At 38.3% G+C, this 16,487-nt stretch overlaps 1 long non-coding RNA gene across 2 annotated transcripts in view; it reads left to right on the top strand.

The window, feature by feature from the left end:
* LOC122356802 overlaps window positions 1-14,195 on the top strand; it is a 351,371-nt gene extending 337,176 nt beyond the window's left edge. For both annotated transcript variants that reach the window (XR_006252386.1, XR_006252383.1), the window contains exon 11: window positions 13,801-14,195. This is a non-coding gene — a long non-coding RNA (uncharacterized LOC122356802). The remainder of the gene's footprint in view (window positions 1-13,800) is intronic.
* The last annotated feature ends 2,292 nt before the right edge of the window (window positions 14,196-16,487 follow it).

Genomic DNA, 16,487 nt, shown 5'->3' with positions numbered 1-16,487 from the left:
GGGCTCAATAAAACTCTTTGTTCCTCAGGCAAGAGCAGATAACAGGCAGGCAATATCTCAGAGTACTAAATATTGCCGTTATGATAACGGAGATTGATCTGTGTATCATTGCACCGCACAACAGTAATGCAATTTGAAGACTCACTCAGAGGTCATTATCACTTATATTGCAGTGATGAGAACTTCGGGAAGCTTTGCATCTCTCCCTCTGCCTGAACTTGGTGATTCTATCAAATATTGTGTTGAGCATCTTCCAATACATCTGCTAATGTTTAATTCATTTGTATAATTAAAATATTAATAATTGAAATTAGAATTAATATTCGACAGCAATAATGCAGCCTTTGGTACAGGAACATGCTCGTGATTGATAAAGATAATCGTATGATTAGTCATTATTTTGGTCATTTTAAGTGCTGGATTGATGTTGTGCAACAAAGATGAAGTTCATTTCGTGGCTCCTTTCAAGAAGACCCAACTTTTAATGGGCCAACTTTCGGCAACATGAAACGTTTTGCATATTTTCTCGAGTTTCATTTTTAATGGAGCTTTTAAGAACTTCATTAAGTACCAAGGAATGTGAGCGCAAGTAAGCATTTGATGTGTTTTTTTTACTATTATTTTTTTGGTGAAAAGAGCAGAACCACGCAAATCCCATTGTTGTTGGTGAAAATAAAAACAAGTAAAACTGGCCTGTGTAGTACATAGTCAGGCTGGAGTCCTTTCAAGCACAGTTGTTTCAATTATCTTCAAAGCAGTGTAGAGCAGAAACCTTTGTTTTTTGCACACCAATACGCTGGCTTGAACCTGACCCTGTTTCTTCAAGCTTGTTGAGGATTACATGTTCCTTTAGTACTGTTTGATAGTAAGAGCACTTTTTTCTCATTTATAATTCATTTTCTCCTAATTTATTATTCATTTGATCTAAAATTTCATTAATTTTCTAAAATGTTCCAATTGGGTTTTTCTAGCTCAGGCAAGAATTTCTTTGTCCCTTTTTATAGATGGTTATTATTCTTTAATGTCTCGTGTTGTAGAGGTTATCGTCTTCTAGGGGCAAACAGCATTTTTAAAAGTTTTAATCAGCCTTTAATGAAAAGGGTCAGTGTCAGATTGGTGAGATTATGTCTGTCTCTCTGTATTTTTTTATTTTTTTCTTTCTTGATTTTCTATTGTTCAGTCGCTTTCTTTTCATGGTCCCCCAGTTGCTCTCTCTTTCTCAGAAATGAAACGGCTCCACTAATTACAAACTGCAGCACATGGCTGGTCAAACTGGACCGGGAGTCCCAGTATAAGAAACCGATACATGTATTATATGCTCATTTAGGCGGCGATATGCGGTATGAAGTTGTGCAAGTCTATAGCTCATTATAATGTTCCACATATACTCTTCTCTAGAGACTTTCTTATAATGTTAATGCCTTCTCACTCACTTCTGATATTTTTTGCACTAGGCTGGCAATACATCTCTTCACCTACCCCATTTATAATTCCCATTTTTCATTTTAATAACTAATATTACAGCATTGACTTCAACTTCAGCCTTGGGCTTAATGTATTTTAGAAGAACACTTTAATCCCTGACAATTAACCCTATACAGTCATGGCTGGTCATTTCAGACTGAGCTAAAGCATCAAAAATTACTGAAAGAGGTTACATATGATTTTTGGGGGCAGAATTTGGAATGTTTTTGGGAAAACTCAGCCATTATTATTTTATTCAATCCGTGCATATGGATGCTATAGTGTAAGGTCAAGAGAGAACGACAAGCCGGCTCTCCTCAGGCCTGCATACAGCAGAATAATAGACCGTATCCCTGAAGACTACTCACAGCAGAGCAAGTAGGCTAGAAGTAAGGACTGATGTAGGCTACATAGATTTGTGCTGAGCATTGTATTCTGGGTATAGGGTTTTATGTGCCCTATATGAATATGTCTGCTAGTGCATGCATTCATACCTTTGTCCTTCATATAGGCGGTGCGTCTACAAGCCCCAAATGTCAGTAGTATTATCAGGTGCCTGTTTTGGTCAAATTTGCATCTGGCAGCACCAGTGTGGGCCCATTTCTAAAGAGCAGAGGTTCAGAGCAGTCACAGCTTAGCATTCATATTGATAAGGGTGTACTCAAAGGAGGGCTAAGAAATGCATTTGCCATGTCAAAGCTGGACAAATTCCTTGCCGCCTGCCATGAGCTTGTGCTCCTCTGAGGTTCAAAGAGAAGATGACAAAGAGGAAGATTGTCAGGTGCAATGACTGAGAATAAGACCAGTGCAGATAGAGGGAGCTGGAACAGGCGCTGAGCTGTAATTATGACTGGGGTGACCATAGTCTCAGCCCCAGACAGACTGACCGACCGCCCACTGTCTGTGCACTGATTGTCTGATGCATATTGGAAAGCTCTGTGACTGTAAATTCTAATCTAGCTGAATCAACACAACTGCTGTATTTTTAAAGCAACACAGGGGTTAGCCTGGAACAAAGTCATGTACTTACAAGTGTAGCAAGTTATCTAAATATCCACATGCAGAACTGCACGCCTATATTCTTCTATATCTTCAGAACAGTGCATCATAACAAAATAAATAATATTTTACCTGAGTTGTGAATGTGATAAAACAGCTTACAATGAATGTAATGAGATAAAAAGCCAAAAAAAAAAGAAAAGAATCACATCTTGCTATTGACTTTCTATTGATTTGATCAGTGACTGTTCGGTTGCAATTTATTTAAAGCCTTTGTGCATAATGTATTATTCATGTGTTCATAACGATTGTTGTAACACATTATATCTTTTCATAAATAAATGTAACCAAAGATAAAATGCATTGTAATATTCAAAGGTTTTTTCATTGTGTTTTAATGCATTATAAAGGTGTAACAATGAATAGAAATATTATTAATGTATTATAACTGAGGTCACAATCATAAAATGCATTATAAGGTGCATTACAAGACATAATGTATAAAATATAAAGGCTTTAGGTAAGGTGTTAATGCTGGATCTTTTAATTTAATGAATCTTTTTAATTAATAATTTTCAACTCTTTTTTATAAATGGACTGAACCTTCATAATGAATCCTTTACTGAATGAACAGAATCAATTTCACTTAAAAGTTATAATTGCTGATGTCCGTTTCGAAATGAAGCAAGTTTTGTGTACTTAAGGCTTTTGAAACTTGAATCCATATCACTGACTGGTTTATGAAAACTTAATTACTCATGGATTATTCAGTAATATCTAGTTTATCCATGAATTTATATTAAGTAAATAAATACCACCTTTTGGGCCTTTTGAATCACTCATGAATTGCATGTTTTAATCATTAATTTCTATACTTAATAAAAAAAAAATATGCATCTTAAAGGAATAGTTTACCCAAAAATGAAAATTACTCCATAAACTACTCACCCCCAAGGCATCCTAGGTGTATATGACTTTCTTCTTTCAGACGAACTTGTATCCATTTATCCAAAAAAATATTCTAAGCTTGGTAAGGCGGGTGGACAGCTGCCATTGTTTTTGCTCCATAAATCAGATATATCTGTATCTGCAAGTACTGCCACATAAAACTAACTTATACACCTTCAGGGTGTTATCACATTTTCTCTGAAGCAGATTGATGGGTTTTTGTAAATAGTTCTAATTTTAAAATCATAACATAAATAACTGACTTCTGGTTATAGAGCTCTGGCTTTTTAGCTGAACTATGACTTGTACAGCGAGTCAGAAGTCAGCCGAGAAGCAGGAACAGTCAGTTAGTTATTCACGTTATAATTTCAAAATAATGGCCACTATCCACGAGCATTGCCAAGCCAGGATAAAGTTTATCTGAAAGAAGAAACTCATATACACCTAAGTGAGTAGTTGATGGTGTAATTTTCTTTTTTGGGTGAACTATTCCTTTAATGTAACTTAATGTACTTAATGTTTTTATTAATCATGCCTATTATGATTGAAATTGTTATTTAAAGGAAAAACAATTGTGCTGCCATACCAAAACCGTGACAGGCTATACTTTGACATTCTTTAGTTGATCAACATACAATTGTATCTTTCACAAAGCGTAAATATATTACACTGTGACTGTGATTAACTCCACTTTTGTTTTTACATGGCGCTTTGAATTCATTATGCATGCATATGGTGACAAATACAAGGCAGACCGCAAATGTTCAGCATGTAATGATGGAGGTAACGGCTATATGTTATAGAGTCTACGGCTGTGCATTGTTCCACACAGGCAGGGTGGCTGAAAGACACGGCATGTGAAGTCAAATGAACACACATTCTTATCAGATGCAGATTTTTCTGCTGCAGCATGTGGCAGTGTGGTTGGCTGGCAGTAGCAGTGGAGGGGCCACTGGCCTGCGCCGGGGGGCATGCTAAGGATAATTGGAGGGCCGGCATATTGAGAATGAGGCCAGGCAGCCCAGTCTGCTCAGGGGGGTCAGCGCTCTGCACTCACAGCTGGTCATTAGTGACCCACGCTGAAAGGAATATGGAGGTATGCTAAAAAAAACCTATTAAAATTTTAGCTCAGTAGCTGTGACAACATTACAGGAGAGAGGTGAGGGAGGGAGATTAATCTTTATTGGGCGATTAGTGAATATGGCCTCCGTCCGCTGAAACAGGACACACTGGGGGTTGCCGAGTACAGAGAGACACACACAGACGAAGGCCGAAATGTATTCGCAAGTGAACATCACTATGTAGTACTCACTCTGAAGGGCAGAATGCTTGCAGCTAGCACTATGAAGGGCAAGTACATGTGAAATCATTCAAATGTATTTAATCTTGGGTACTGTTTCCTGTTGATTGTCCTTGGGTGCTTGATGGGTGCTTTAAATACCAGAAGATATTCAATAAATAAAAAAAAAAAAAATTATCCAAGGGCATGCAACCTAGGATTTCTTTATTGTAAATGGTGAAATTAATTTCTTGACCACCATTGCACGTACGTTTAGCCTTGTAGGAGGGACCTTTATATGGGGATTCAGCTGATTTAGTTTATTTAATTTATTTTATCTGAATATCTGTGACCTATACAACAGTTTGTTATAGTCATATCACGCACCGTAGTATATTTAACATAGTGTCAGTCAGAAGCAAGAGTCATGTTCAAACAATCCGAAAGTGACTTGAAATTGATTGTATTGGTCATATAACTTTCTAGTTTAATATTCCAAACCCAAAAATAGCTCAGGGGCTATGACATTAGATTAATATTTATTGGGCAGTTAGCGAATGTGGCCCCTGTCTGCTGGAATGGGACACACTGGGGGCTTGCATACAAAGCTAACACACACACACGCTAAAGCTGAAATCTGTGCGAAAGTGAACAACGCTGTGTGATCTGAAGGGCTTGTGGCGAAGAGTGTGTATATTTGGATTCATTCAAATGTTTTTAAACTTGTGTACTGTCACTGTACCTACACTGCAATATTCCCTGGTGATTGTCCTTGGGTGCTTCAGGGGTTTAATTACCAGGTGAGGGCTTCAGCAAATTACCTCAAGTTTCAAAATAAATAGCAAGGATATACAGTCTCATAAATTGCTAAATTAATTTTTGAAGTGACCATCGCATGTACCTTTCATTAAAAGCGTTGCAGAAGGGCCATTTACGAAGGGATTTGGTTTTTTACTTCAATTTGGCACAGTCCATTGAACAGCAAAATGCTGTTTGACATTTACCCTAAAACTGAATGTCTGTGGCCTTCACAACAGTTTGTTATGAGGTTCAGTCATTCTAACCGCAGTACTGCGGGGTAAGCCAAAAACAAGAGTCATATTCAAAGGTTCAAAAGCTCCAAGAGTGACTTTAACTTGAGAGTTTCACTCATATGACTAAAGGTGCTAGCTTAATATTCCAAAGAAAAAATATTCTATTTCAAATTGGTGCTGGTGTCAGGGGTCAAAAAAACATGCGTTAATGAGATTTTGCATTATGTGGAAAACAAACACAGTTTTGAGGATGCACTCCAAAAAGGTACACCTTGAGGAAAAAAAGCGCTCGACAAAACACTGCAAAATGACCAACAACCTCGTCCAACCTCGAAACAAAAGAATCCAGGATCTGACGGTAGATAATAAAGACAAAAAAGAAGAAAAAAACATGGCCTCAGCATCTCCTTTTATCACCCGCATTAATTTGTTCTCCAGAACAACAAATGATTTTTCCAGCTCTTGTGAGAATTTTGTTTTTCTTTTATGTGCTTCTCAGACATTAATTATATATTTTTATATAGAATATGCAAAAAGAAATCTGAATGTTGGAAGGCAAGGTGATTAAATATTAAACAATGCAGAAATCATTCTGTTACCTAAAGGGATGCTATTTCTTTTCTTCTTTTTCACCCATTCTTTTTTTTTGTCGTCTTTGTGTGTTGAAAATTCCTTTAAAGTATCGCATAGTCTGAAGGCATGCGTGGCAGACCCGGGCGAAGTTTGTTTCAGACCCCAGCTATTTATTATGGAGCGTGAGGTGGCCGGGTCACTTCACTAAACTAATGTGTCATTACTCGACGACTGCAGCACTGACCAAAGCGCTTGCAATATGCATCGAGTTTGAATTATTTCTCTGCCCCCTGGCAGCAACAGTGAGGAAGGAGGCAAACGAAGGAGAAAGACTAGAAGAGATAGAGTGAAAGAGAGAGAAATGTGCAAAAAAAAAGGGGAGGAAAGAGGACATTCTGCACAGTTTGGGTCTGATCCTAAGGGAAGCATTAGCAAACCTTTGAAGGGGGAAAAAGGCATCTGCACCATAACCGAGACTAACACTGCAGGGTGAGGGGGTCACAGTCCATTCCACCATGCTGCTATTTTTGGTAGCCGGGCCTGGGGAAGAGGAGGGGCTGAGGGAGGCTTGGAGTATTCTGCGCTCAGACTGAGAGGAAACTTCACGGCAGGTCTTCGTCGGTGTTAAGCGGATGCTCTCATCCAGTAGCGGCGGTAAACAAACGCAATCGTTAGGGTGGGTTCAGGGCTTGTGGCCTCCTGGTGCAGTAGACCTGGGGCTGAGAAGATCAAGGAGACTCTGGCAAAGGAGGGCTGTTCTCTTTGTGCAGGCTGTAAGCCTGCAGGGCTCTGACTCACATACGGTACCTGAATCAATCCACTGCATCATCTCACACTCTCTCAGAGACTTTCAGCTCTGTTCAACATCTTTCACCCGAGGAATGGTAGGATACTGAAGCATCATGCCCATTCAAACTGCTCAGATTTTTGAGCCAAGTGGATTTTGAATGCAACTTCCAAAAATACATTTGTATGTTTGAAAATGTATAGTGCAAACCAGTGCTTAGCAGAACCAGAAGTTGTTAAAGATGTTCTTTTTCTTTAGGTGAGTCTTATCTCCCCTAGGGAATCAAGTAAGCTAGAACTAGGGCTATGAAAGAAAATTATTTAACAATTCTTGTACCGGATATGAGTACGCAAAAAAATTCAGGTTCATTAACTGTTTCATTGACTCTTTTAGTACTTCTAAAGAATAAATATTTAGGGAGGGCAAATCCATTGCCAAATTATGTATATATATATATATATATATATATATATATATATATATATATATATATATATATATATATATATATATATATATATATATATATATATAATGTAAAATAATAGAAGAGACATAAATGCAATAATCCAGTGGTAATAATCCAGTGAGATTTTTGTTTACACAAGGAGTCTGACATCAGCCAGTGCTTTACACAAAGATCTGATCTCATCATCATCATCAGTTTGTCTGGAATGACGTAAAGAAACAGAACAAACTGAGATAGACTAAATCCAGATTCAAGATGCTTGACAAAACCTAACTGCAAAGTTTCCTGAAATACTAGCAAAAGCTGCTCTAAACACAAAGGATGGACACACCAAATGTTGATTTGATTGAAAGAAGTTAATTGCTAAAAAAAAAAAAAACATTTATGAGATTAGTTGCTTCCTCATTCGTGTGTAAAACAGTACTATAACTTTCCAGGTAGGTTTCTTGAAGCATTTTGGAGATGTTTCTGGATTTTTTCTCTCTCGGTTTGTTCTTATTCTTCATGCAAAACATTTTACACTCAGAAATTTCTAGTAAATTTCTCAAATAAATACAAAGAAACAGCAAGAAACATATTGAATAAAATGTGGATACTGGTCCGGCTGTGAATAATGCCACTGGCAAGATGCACTAAACTCTTTGTTTTTGACTTTAGCTTCACTTCAGAAGTTCATTTGATCTTTTCTTAATATTTAAAATGGATTTCTGGATTTCATTCGAGATAATAAGAGATGATTCACAGATGAAAGCAGTCCAGCAGAGAAAGGTTTTTGGACACACTGGTTCCAGAGTCAGCTAGCTAATCTGTGAGAGCAGTCTTGCAAAACAAACCATCACCCTCACAAAGGACCTGCCACCTGGCTCTGATTTCCCTGAACAACCGTGCACATCGTCACTGACAGCGCGCACACACATTCTTTGGTCTCCGTAGGTCAACACACTGTCTAACAAAAACTTTCAGGAAGAGCAAATGATGACAAAACAACTGCATAGCGTAAATAACTTTTAAAAGAAGCCTTCGCCAAGCAGAATATAGACTCCAAAAAAAGATCATATTGAAATGCATCAGTTTTCGTCAGAAAGGAATAAACAAATCTGCGGAGGAGAGCCAAAGTGGTGTTGCTAATGCTTCCCCTTTGGAAAGGCCTGCGTTTGGCCCCGTGGGCAGAGGAATGATTGGCAGGCAGAGGAAAGCAGGAGCGAGACCCGGAGGGGAATGAGCGCGGCAGGGATTTGGCTTCACCAACCCCCCTTCCATGTTTTGAAATCTAAGAATAAACAGCGATAAGGCTCCAAACTATTCCCGCCGTTTAATCTTGCCCCCCTCCACCCTGTCTCGCTGGGCAACCTACCTCAAATGGACTGGGAGGGAAGGAGTGGGCATGCATGGCTGCTCTCACCTGCGCAGGCTGGCTGTGCGGGCAGGAAGAGCCCCCTGACTGCTGCGCTAATCGCCTTTAACAGGAAGCTCCAGTGTCTCTGCTTATGATTCTTCCCCATCTGTCTTTCTCTTCAGCAATGAAGGCATCCATCGAGATTTCTTCCCCTTCTACTGTATCCCATTATATGGTCTTTCATGCTGCTTTCTTAGTTTGTCTTTCATAGCAACTGTGGATGTCCTCTCCTAGACAATGTCGTGTCTGAATTTGTAGACTGGTATTTTTCAAACTTTTTAGATCAAGGATCACCCTTCATCAAGTCAGACCTTTAAAGTACCACTTAAACATAATGTAAAAAAATTATTTGATCATAATGCCATCAGGGCAGTATCTAAAACACAACAATAATAAGATTAATAACAGTTGCACGTAAATGACCCTGGACCACAAAACCAGTCATAAGCAGCACGGGTACATTTGTAGCATTTTCTTTTTATTAGTATTAGTATAGCATTGCTAACAACGTCATTTTGATAACTTGAAAGAGGATTTTCTCAATGTTGCACCCTCAGATTCCAGATTTTCAAATAGTTGTAGTCCAGATATTGTCTTATCCTAACAAACCATTCATCAATGGAAAGCTTATTTATTCAACGTCTGGATGATGTATAAAATCAGTTTAAATAAACTGACTATTATGACTGGTTTTGTGGGCCAGGGTCATATATTTATTCCGTTGTTTTTTTTCCCCATTTAAACCCATTTGGCATTTGGTGCCAAAAATCTAATGTCTCTTATATTTATATTTATTTGACCAAAATACATGAAATATAATTACTAAATTGTTATAAAATATGAAATAGTATTACAGTTTCCATACTCTAGTCTTCAGTATCACATGATCCTTCAAAAATCATTTTAATTTGTTAATATGCTGCTCAAGAAATACTTTTACTATTGTTGATGTTTAAAAAAGGCATTTCTAGAAACCATAATGCAAAGTTCAAAAGAACAAAATTTATTTGAAAAAAAAATCTGTAACTGCTGATCAATATAAGTAAAATATAAATAGAATTTATTTGTTGTTACAGATAAATGTTTCAGACATTTCTGATTTAGTTTTACATTGACGCTTTAGGTTCTTATATCCCTCACATTATAGCAAAATGCGTGAGAGATTGAGGTTTGTTTTCTACCGGCAAATTTACAACACAAAGCAAGATTTATAGTGGCTTTGTTCAGTGTGAGTGTTTTTAGTGAGTATTTTACCTATACTTTACCACACACAGTGGCGATTATGGACCCCTGTGAACTGTGTCCCGAAGACCAGGAAGCTTCAGCAACATTTTTGCTATTATTCACTTACATGTGTCACACAGAAAGACAAATTATGAATGAAAAATGTGGCAGGATGAGTGAGAGGAAACTGATGAATAGAAAGTCATAAACGGAGAGAGAGAGAGAAAGAGAAAGAGTGTGACAGAGAGAGAGAGAGAGAGAGAGAGAGAGAGAGAGAGAGAGAGAGAGAGAGAGAGCGAGCAGTCGGGGTGGCTCGGTGTCAGCTGACATATATAATTACAGGAATGGTTCTCTCTCCCTAAACCATTATTTATTTTAGCAGTTCTGACCCACTGCTGTGGCTCTACCACCCCCACTCCTGCCAAAAAGTGGCTTTTTAACTGAAAGCTTTCCAAACAAGCCTCACTAGTACTTGGCTACACTCCAAGAAACTGTGTATTTTGGTGAATCTGGCCGGTTTTACTATGAGCCTGTGCTGGATCGGAACTACTCAAGTAGCTAATTTGTGTGTGTTTGTGTATCTATTAGTTTGTAATACTTAGTGTGGGTTGTGTATGTGTATGAATGCGTGTGTATGTGTGACTATACACAAAAGGTGTGAAAGTGAAAAGTTTTAGCCTCGCTAAAAGGTGTGTTAAAAAAGACAGAAAGAGAAGCACAGAGACCGAAACAATCATATTTAACAGTGTGACTGCAGATTAGAACAGAAGGTTGCTGAGTTTTTTTAGTTAGTCTTCACTTCCTTCTGTTTGAGCAATCTGGTCCGGTCCTCTCCGCACAAAGATTTTTAATATTGTAGATAGGTGGAAGAAATCCAGATAAGGGCTTCGAATGAGAGGTTAAAATAACTAAGTTAAGGTGTGAATATGCTGAAGAGGCACTTGTCAGAAGTACAGGAAAATGTCACTCATCGCATGATTAAAGTTCAGCTCTGTACTGGCAGCTTTCCTCTGTTCTGAAAAGAGTTGATTTGAATTTAACAGTAGGCCTATCTGTGCTTTTATTGATGATTAGAAGCAGTGCTGGGAAAGCTACATGAAAGCTAGCTTGTCGAGTCACAAGCTGCACATGATTTAAGAGTTAAACTACAGTCTTTTGAAGTAGTTAAAGTAGTTAGCTACATCACAGGCTGCTAATAAAGAGCAGCTAAATGCAAACAACAAAGATTTAAAATGTTAAAAACGGCAAAGTGAGCGGTAGATAGTGAAAAATGTAGAGGTGAGTGTGTTGGCAGTAATAAAAAATCTTATTTAAGATTTCATCATAGCGAGCACAATTTAACATAAACATAAAAACATAAAAAAGCACACTTTTGTGTATAGGTATTATATACTCAATACACAACAAAAGTGTCACCCAAACTAAAAATAGTTCTGGGGTAAAACGTTTAATTTATTGCTTCCATCCAATTTTATGCATCTTTCCTAAATAAACATATTCATTTCTCATTTATAGATGCACAGACATATTTATTTACTATCACACACTGTGAATAACTGCCAATACAATACCTAATAAATCTATGCCATTCTATACCACATCAAGAGTAAAACTGCAGTAATGCTTCTGTGATTTCTGACTGTTTATGTGAGGGAGTTACTGCTGGACATATGTTAGTGCTTGCAGATGGATGATAACGGTACTGTTTTACATTACATTACAGTGAAGCACTTACACTCTTTCACATTTCACTCCTTATTCTTTCCAAAGGCGATGAGTTAATAGTGACCTTTGGCCCCTGTTAGCTCTTACAGCCTGTTACCACTGAACCACTGAGACTGCTAAAACACACCCTAGTGGACAAATGACTACACTACAGGCTCAGGATCAGAGAAAAACAACACTGTGAGCCAACACACAGACTGTAAACAAAAAAAAACACTATACTATAGAGTCATAATATGCTGAGAAAGAGATTTACTTGTGTATGTGTGTTAGTGTGCTTTCTGGTTTATTGCTTTCAAAAGCTAGTAGCAGCATTGTTAAGCTTTAAAGAAGAGCTGAAATACCTTAATAAAAAGGCATGTGCGTGAGTGTGTTTGAGGTGCGTGCGCGTGTGTGTGTGTGCGTGTGTGATAAATGAGCCAAAACAATAAAAGGTGGCCCCTAACTGAAAGATGCACACTGTCAAAGAAAATAAATAACTTCAAGCCTCATCACCTTCTGAGGGAGAAAAAAAAAAACTTTCACCGCATGAATATGCAAATATATCAGCGAGTTTACGTTTGTTTACAAAGCTGCTGCTTTTGTGTTGAGCAATTAAGAGCGCAAACATTTCTTTCTTCTCGCTCTCGTCCCATGAATACGCATATCTGTAGAGATGATATGTAAAAGCTGGCAAATGCATGCAGATTATTAATGCAAATGCCATGCAACTTTTTTCATTTGTTGACATGAAAGGAATGAATGCCGGATTCAGCATATCCTGTGGGCTATGGGTTACGGCCGGGCCGCGCACTGCAGTAACACCCATGATTTTCTCTCCCCGCATCATCTCAGCAACAGTGGCAGAATGTAGCCAATCGGATCCGGTTGGATCCAGGGCCGGACACAGGGGACAGGCATTGTCACAACGCATGAGAAAAGCTACTCGCATCAACTCACCCCCTCTGCCTTCATCTGAGATATTAATAATTCTAATGAGGATGATGATGACCAGGGCAAAGCGGACTGCACGAGCAGCCCCATCCGCAGGCTTTTCGGAATAACCTCCTGCTCCCTGGATCTTCCGTCCGAATACACATACACATATATTTGGACACAACCATGCAAATCAGTCTCGGATACGCCCTGCGGAGAGGCAGCGGTCGATCCCCCACGGACAGAACGCTGTCCTTCTTCCTGACCTGTGTCACCCGGAATCAGCAGTCGCTCCTCAGCCGTCCCCCTGACCCACACATTAGCATCTATGTGCTGTGCATTGTTTGCTGGCTTCTTAATGCAGTGTTTTATATGCTGAATATGCAGTAAAAGGTCTCGGCAGGGAAGACGGACAGAATGTCCTATGGGTAGGAAATGCTAATTGTTGTAATCCTACAACTCATTGCTTGAATATTTTTAAAGGCATAGTCCAACATAAACTTAATGATCTGCCATCATTTACTCATCTTCATGTCTTTCCAAACCTGTCTTTCTTTCTTCAGCAGCACACAAGAAAAGATGTTGGTAACCAAACTGTTTCGGTTCCTTTTGGCTCGTAATGGGCATACAATGCATATAAAATGAATAGGAACTGAAACTGTTTGGTTACCAACATTCTTCAAAATATCTTCTTTTATGTCGCACAGATGAAAGGAAGTCATATAGGTTTGAAAGGACGTGAGGATGAAAAAATGAAGATCAAAATTTAATTTTTAAGTGAGCCATGCCTTTAAGGGGTTTGTTGCTACCCTGTTTAATTTTTTTTTTTGCATGGGTTATAGACAGAGAGTTAATGTCATCTTGACTGTATGCGCACAAGTCAATAGCTAGAAAAGTGCCATTGCTCATCCTGAGAGGAATTTCTCTCATCCTTTTAAGATGTTTTCATGTGACTCGAGATCAATGCCTTTTTATTTCTTTGAACAGCGCGGGATCAATAGTCGGCCGCTGTGAAGAGTGTGACCACCGAATGACGAGCCATGTGAAGAATATGACCATCAGCGCACCACAGCCTGCCCTCTCCTGTTCTCTTCTTCTCTGCCTCTCTTTCTCTAACTCTTTTTCTGTTTCCTACGGCAACAAGATGTTTTTCATAATCAGTGGTTTGTATAAAAAAATATCGACACTCTTAAATCAAAATATGCCTACATTATAAGCACAATTGCATATATTTCACAAAAAAATACATTAAGAATGTTTTCATATAATGTATGTGTATATCAAACAAAGCCCTACATAATTTAGGTAATAAGTTTTTGATGTTCACCAAGATGGTTAAATTTAATTAAAAACAGTAATATGAAAAAAATCTACTTTTGTTTACTATATTATTCTATCAATATAATGATATTTTATGGAACTTTTATTTTTTTTGTAACAAAGTGAACATTGCTGACACATTTAAAAAAAATATAATGTGTCATTGGTAAATAATCTTTTTTTTTTTTTTTTTTTTTTTTTTTTTTTTTTTACTTGTATGCAGTTTGGACATTTTGCTAAATACCTCATTTTTTGCTCCAAACAGGACTCATACAGGTTTGAAGTAAATTAACAAATGATGACTTTTCAGTGAACTATTCCCTTCAAAGACCATTTAGATATTTTTACTGGTAAACAAGTCAATATATCTTTTAGCTGAAATGATTTTTGCTGTACCCTCTCTCTCTCGCTCTCTGCCTTTCTGTCTCTGTCTCTCTCTCTGTATTGCAAAGATTGGCTATGGAATAGATTAGTGCTCTGCAACATCACTTCAACTCCCAGGCCAGCCAGTGTGTGTGCCCCCACTCCACATTTGTGTTTAATCTTATTTAAATGAAAGGGACTTTGGCAAGAAGGCGACAGGGAGTGCCAGCCTGCACTCCGAAGCTGGGGAGGAGGATAATGCCCAGCTCGGTGGCAGTGAGAGCAGGGTTGGGGGAGAGGGAGGCCGGAGGGTGGAGAGTCCGATCCAGCCCAGCAGGAAGCTCCAGATGTGAGGCCACAGAGCTGACAGCGCTCGTTCCCTCTGGGATAGAGTGTGGCTAACGTAGCTCAGAGAAAATGAAGAACAGAGAAAGAAAGACAAAGAGAGAGAGGAGAGGCCGACAGGCTGCTGTAATTTATTCTTGTGAAATGGACACAGTTTGGAGTAAACCATAAGTGCAGAGGAACAGAGAGTCTCGTGAACTGTGAAAGTGTGAACCCTCCAGCCCTCTGTTTTATGTGCAGAGGAAGTGATTCTGTTTGCCTGTTTTTGTCCTATATATGAATTTATTCAAAAATACATTTTTGCACTTCTTCTATTGTAAGCGTATTTTCAATTTCTGTAATAAAATGTATTTTGATGCCTTTTGATGCCTTAAAAAAAATTATGATACCACTGTTCTGACATTGTAATGAGGAAAAAAAAAGTCTCTATTAAAAAATATTTAAACAGCTGCTTCAATTCTATTTGAAAAACTTTTGACTATTAAATCAAACTTATATGATGCAACTTACCAAAACTCTGATATTCATGAACTGTTGAAGTATATCATAACATGCTAAAGTAACATTACCAACATTAAAGAGATAGTTGCTGAAAATGGTAATTTTGTCTTCATTTATTTACCCTCATGTGGTTTAAAATTCATTTGACTTTGCTTCTACTGCAAAACACAAAAATATATTGTTAAGAATGTTGGTAACCAAACTATTTTATTAATAGTCCCATTGACTTCCATTGTATTTTCAAAATGTCAATATTGTCAAAATGTCAATTCAAAATTGAACTTTGTGGGTGGACTTTAATCTCTTTAATGCAATTAATATAAAAATCCAGTGCACTGAAATTTTCTAACAATAGTGTGAACTAAAACAAAACGTTCTCTTTGACTCGTACGCTATCCACATGTGGCTATGAACAGCCAGACTTCTCGTAAATGAGAGCGACCGTTTTCAATATTTGTAACCTCATATGTTCTAAAACGAGTTAATTTTTTCCCCATGTTTTTCTCCCCTATTGAGCCAATCCAGTAAGTGTCTTAAGATGATCAAATATGTTTAAGCTCTCCGTCTCTGAGTGTGTGTTTGTGAGTTGGGGGTCACTTCGAGATATGTAGCTACAGTATGTGTCCCATATCTTATCGTTCTGTTGTTACTCGTGAGTCAACAGTGTACACGTACAAATACACACATGTGCACTCACACACACACACTCATGTAGTGCTGCGTCAGTGTGGCCGGGGGCTGAGAGTGTGGTGGTGGGCCAGATAAGGGGCCAGTGGAGCAGGCGTAGTGTTCCGAGGACAGTCTGAGGACCGATAAGAGCAGATAAGATTCAGCCTGCGAGTGCTTATAGGAACATATAAGCTGAGAACCCTGCCACCAGCCCTCAAGACTGTGTGTGTGACACTCCAGAGGCCCGAAAGAAGAAACTTCACACACATTTACACACTGCCCCCAATGCCTAAACGCTCAATTGCTTTCGCCTTGAGTCATACTGTGAGGAATCGGACATTTACATATTGCTATATAGCAATAAATACATTTGATATTTATTTAATTAGGCACTTTAAATGCAATCAAACTCTTATGAGGGTTTTGCAATGCAAATGCGGTTCAGTACGACTTTGTGAAAGGTCTGTAATGACACT

The sequence above is a fragment of the Puntigrus tetrazona genome, chromosome 13 (genome assembly GCF_018831695.1).
Source record: "Puntigrus tetrazona isolate hp1 chromosome 13, ASM1883169v1, whole genome shotgun sequence".
In the NCBI taxonomy this organism is placed as follows: domain Eukaryota; kingdom Metazoa; phylum Chordata; class Actinopteri; order Cypriniformes; family Cyprinidae; genus Puntigrus; species Puntigrus tetrazona.
Note: the sequence above shows the minus strand (reverse complement) of the source record. Positions and strands in the feature narration are given on the sequence as shown.